At 38.0% G+C, this 5,226-nt stretch overlaps 1 protein-coding gene across 1 annotated transcript in view; it reads right to left on the reverse strand.

Moving 5' to 3' along the window:
* Positions 1-4,524, reverse strand: part of LOC102199413 (tenascin) — a 104,905-nt gene extending 100,381 nt beyond the window's left edge. Inside the window, exon 1 of the mRNA XM_013914033.1 lies at positions 4,505-4,524. The gene's annotated coding sequence lies outside the window, so the exon portion shown is untranslated. The remainder of the gene's footprint in view (positions 1-4,504) is intronic.
* Positions 4,525-5,226: the final 702 nt, after the last annotated feature.

A 5,226-nucleotide genomic window follows, 5' to 3' on the forward strand; every position in this document is an offset into this window, starting at 1 on the left:
TGTGTGTGTGTGTGTGTGTGTGTGTGTGTGTGTGTGTGTATCAGCTATGGAGCTCCATCCTTAAACAGGCTTTGCTAATGGCATTTTTCATCCCCCATTTAACCTTCCTCTTTCATCCTTCCTCTTGTGCACTCAAAAGATTTTGAAAACACTTTGATGACAAACTTCACTTAGTGCATTCTTTGGTGATGACCCAAAAGCAAATAACTGTTGAAACACACCTAAATATACATCAAGGCACTCAGATGAGGTGGCTGTGTTACACAAGGTCAAGGTTGTAACCACCATGTGTCTCTAAGGGACATGACCTTCTCCCAGTTTAAACAGGTTAGAGGAGACAATTGATCCTACAAGGGTCAAAGGTCAAACGGACCTACCTCTGGAGGTACACATCACGTCATTTTTAAAATCTCTGGATGCAAGTTTTGATGTCCAGCAAAAATCAAAAATTATTTCACAGTACAGTTAAGTATGTTTTCACAGTATTTGTGGTTTAACTTTGCAAGTTGGATGGACAACATTGGATAAACTCTCTAGAAACACCCCGAGAAACAATATCCACAGTGTCTATTGTTTTTGACATTAAGTTTCACTTCACTATAGAGAAAGTCTTTATATATTATAATTTCTATTTCCAAAACTGGCTGAAAACCCAAGAGCAGCACAAATAAGACTACAGTAGCCCACAGACTGCGTATTTCACATTTTGTTACCTGGTGACATTAAACAACTCCACCATATAGGCAACAGCCTGCAAAGCTGTGCATAGGCTCTGAGCAGGAGCATTGCACAATAAAACCAATCCATTAAACAGTGTTGCTGGAGGCCAAAACAGAGACTAAACACAGTTAGTAGTATTTCACATTTGGGTCTAGATGGGATAATAATTACATTGCTTTATTAGGGATGAAATTTTAAGAAAAAGCCAAAAAAAGAACTAAAGGAAATGTTTAGTTATTGATTTTTGAATATATTCATTGAGAAACAGCTTTTAATGCAATTTTATTTTTTTTACATTACATTTTATCTACAATCATAATTGTATTTACATTTATAGCTGACAAATAACTACGTAAAATAATGCTGAAAAATGTATTGAAACAGCATACACTTAGTCTGACCAGAATTCAAAACAAGCTTATGTTTGAACTCAATTAACAAAGACTGCAAAATCCAGAACTTAATAGGATAGGGTGTATACGCGTTCAATATCCCATCTAATTAAGCTATATCCCAGCTAGACGGTTATTTGGATTTCTCATAAGAAGGATTAAAGCTAATGTGGACTTTCTGTAACAACAAAATGATAATGACTTGAGCAAAATCTTAAATGCAGGAGGCGACTGTTCTGAACAATAATATTGCCATAAAAGTAAAGCTCTATTGGATTAAATAGCTGCTGCCAATATAGACTAAATTTGTTCCACAAAGACAATTGCTGCAGAATACGACCATCAATGAGAGGGATTCTCTGTTTACTATACGAGTTGATCAGTTTACCTATAATTTATATTCTTGTACCAATCACATCATATTCTAGGATCTGCATGAAGGGAATTAAACAGCACATCGATCTACTGCAGACATGTGCTCAGTAATGTAGCTAAATTAGTCCTGTTGATAATGCGCTTGTTTGCATGTGTGGCTCAGTTAGTGGCCGCTGATCTATCTACAAGTCCTTACCTCCATATTCACCCACTAATCCTGTTCCCAGACAGGCTGATGCCAGATCATCAGTGACTTCAGGCTGGAGGGACCCGTGTCTCCACAAACACGGCTGTTAGACACCCCCTATAACAGTATTTACCAAGTATATGGATGGTGCAGTGAACTGCTCCACACATACCATACTCACAAGCCCAGTTATGTAGGTTCATCTATTATATATAACACTGCTCTTTCAAGAATTTTGCACTGTTTGAAAAATTCTTTGCATTTTTTTTAATAGAACAACAGAAACAAAGAAGCCACGAATCCCCAGTCAAAAAAGGCTAAACATGTATTATAAATGTGTTTATTGATTAATACAACCCATCTCGAGTGCCACTAAGTCATTTATTTTCAGCATTTTGTTGCATGAATGCTCAGTCATGCAGATAATTATGAGGCTACAGCTGCTGGTACAAAAGCCCTCTAGCTGGGATTCTCCCACAAACAGACAATAATTTTGGACTTTTACTGTACAAAAATGGATAGCAAAAGTCAATTTTTGTCTCTCCAATAATACATTAGAGCTGATTACTGGGCCTCAACATAACTTCTGAAAACACTGCCTTCAGATAAATAAAATCAACTTTCTAGGGTAACTTGTCCTTCTTGACAGCCAAAAATGTAAATTTATGTTCCCATTTATGTTCCGATTTGTAGTGTTTCTTCTACATCTTAAGATGCAAGGTAGGTGCAAAATACATTTTTTTATGTTTATTTAATAATATAATCTGTTCAGAGGTTAGCACTATCATTTCACAGGGAAAAAAAACATCTTGGCTTCCGTTTTGGTGCTGCAGTTTTCTTCTGCAATCCAGTGAAATATGTTAGGCTGACTGGCCAGGTAGATCTAGTCTTGAGTGGTCAGTAAGACAGTACTTAATAAAAATATTTCATAGAGATAATTGATGCCCACTTTTGATTCTTTTTTTAACCTTTTAACATCCCCAAGATCATTGATGATCCATCTGGAAACAGGTATAGGGTTTCTGTTAAGTCAGAAAAACTGTTATTCCAAATTGTTTCAGACATGATTTGAAACATGATATGGTTTTTTAAGTTTTTTCAGTTTGGACTATTTAGTTTGTGACTAAAGCTAAACCCAACTCTTACCTCAGATAATTCTCAGGTGACCTAGCAGCAGTACAAAGGTTTAAAAGGTTTGATTTTGTACCAACACATTCAGTTACAAAATGTTTTGCCTATTTAATTACCTTTGTGGAGTGCTGGTCTCTTTAAAGTCCAAATCACAAGGCTACAAAAAGCACCGCTTTTCAAGTTTACAAATCCAGGGATTGTCCCCATTGATGATTCATTGTAATGTTAACAAGTTAATGAGGTACTAGACTTCTTTGAAAGTTTACATCACTAATAAGGCCTTTCAGTGTCTTTACCATCAAGATACATATATAAATATATATGCACATACATATTAATGTACCTTCTTTAAATATGAAATGCTCAAATGTAAGCTGACACATTCAAAGATCCAACCATGCAGGTTTACTGCCAATAAACCCAGGCTACGATCAGGAGGTGTTGCCCAGACATCTATACCTCAGTCCCAGAAAGATGACTAAATATGTCAAAATGGACAAAGCATCTATGACCCAGGATCAATTTCACCTCCTGACATTTTTGTTTTTTACAGGAGCTTATTGGCTGCTGTGAGATAAACAATGGCAATTTCTTGGCTGGAACGGGAGAGTGTGTGAGCAGAATAAAATTATGCCTCGAACACAAGGGCAAAAGAGCAAATCGTTGGAAAGAGAAAAACATATACAGTACTAGCTGCAAAATAAGTCAGTGCAATTTCTGGCAGGGCTTACTAAAATTGCCCTGATCATAAAATATATGCAAAGGAGCAGAGATCAGAACTGCTGCATGTTTATTTCTCATGAAATGTGGAGTTCTGGAAATAGGTTAGATTACTGTGATAATGCTTCTTTTATTTACAGGACGCATATGGACTGGGATTCACCATCACCCCAGTGCATGCTCAGAATTTCTATCAGATACTGCTGTCAGACACCCCCACTAGCACCAACACCATCTCCACCTCCCCATCCTCAATTCAGCATAAACCTGTCTCAGCAGATCATCCTCCTCCACACTTGCCATGATATCCTAGTCTTATCATCATCATCCATTGTCTGAGAAGCACACGGGGAAATCAATGTCTGATCATGAGAAATGCACAGAATAAGGCAATCTGGGCTGTATATGACCTATAGGGGCAAAATATAATATATGTCTGCAGAGCTCAGGTCATAGAGAAGAGAGCCTGTCCACAGAGCCTTTGATTACACTACAAAGTCTTTAAAAATGCACTTGGGTCAATGGAACCCAAACTTGGATCGATAGCGCTTTTGAATCAACAGCTTTGTGGGTTTGTGTTGTCAGCTTGATTAGATTCAGGAGGAAAGTGGGTTGATGAGTAAACACGACAGCATCAATATTACATGAGACTGAAGATCCAACGATTTCTTTCTTTAATGTCTGTAAGAGATCTGGGTCGAATCCCCTTAATGCCCTGACATAAATACATCCTGTTTTTCTCATGGATTAAGCTTAAAAACTGAACATAGAATATAGAAAAGTGTAAGAAGCAAGAAAAAGTAGGGAAAAAATTATCCAGTGCAAAGTCACATGTTCACACAACAGTCTAATTTTACCACATGAATCATTAATGTTATACAAACAAAGGAGAGAAAAAAAAACACAATTCTTAAGGAAAAGAGACTACATCCTCTGGATGAGAAATCAAAAACAAGAAGAAGAAGTGGAAAGATTCTACCTTGGTCATATGTAGCCAGGGCACTGTCAGTGCTGTAGCTGCAGGGTGCTTGTGTTTCCCCAGTGAACTGAAGCAGATGTCAGCCGAGACACCTGCTCTGGCTCAACCTCCTCCTCCACTGCCTGTCGGGCCCAGCGTTGGGGTTGCCGCCCTGCCCCAAAATACACCCAGCACTTAGCCCCCTGGCATGCTATTGTCTTAAGCGCAGCCATGGATTCATGAACTCATTAAGACATGCTTGCGCATTTCTCATCTGTTGCATGAGATGTGAAAGATGTAAACTAATGGGAATGATAGCTGTTAATTTATAAACAAAAGGAGGTGTCGTTAGCATCATCATCAGTGCAGAAATATGACTGTGATTGCTTTCACAAAAATACACAAATTAGTGATAAGCATGGTTAAAAAAATTCTAAGGAGCTTAGAGTGTTTTACTGACAGAGGGTGGGGGTGTGCGCATGTGGTGGTGACTGGCCATCTGTTTGGGGACATTTCATGGTGTGATTGCATCAACACTCATATGATTGACTGACAGTTGAGTAATCCAATCTCTCCAATTCTCTCCGAGTGAGAGTGTGGAAAGAGTCTGCAAGGCACAGGGCAAGAGTTCTCGAAAGAACATCTAATCATGCGGTATAAAAAAATAAATATATAAACACATATATATATGCATATATTAAAAAATGTTGTGTAACTTGGCAGTGTCGGGTGAGTCCTTAGGT

This window comes from Pundamilia nyererei, unplaced genomic scaffold (assembly GCF_000239375.1).
Source record: "Pundamilia nyererei isolate P.nyererei 1_Seehausen unplaced genomic scaffold, PunNye1.0 scaffold00167, whole genome shotgun sequence".
Lineage (NCBI taxonomy): Eukaryota > Metazoa > Chordata > Actinopteri > Cichliformes > Cichlidae > Pundamilia > Pundamilia nyererei.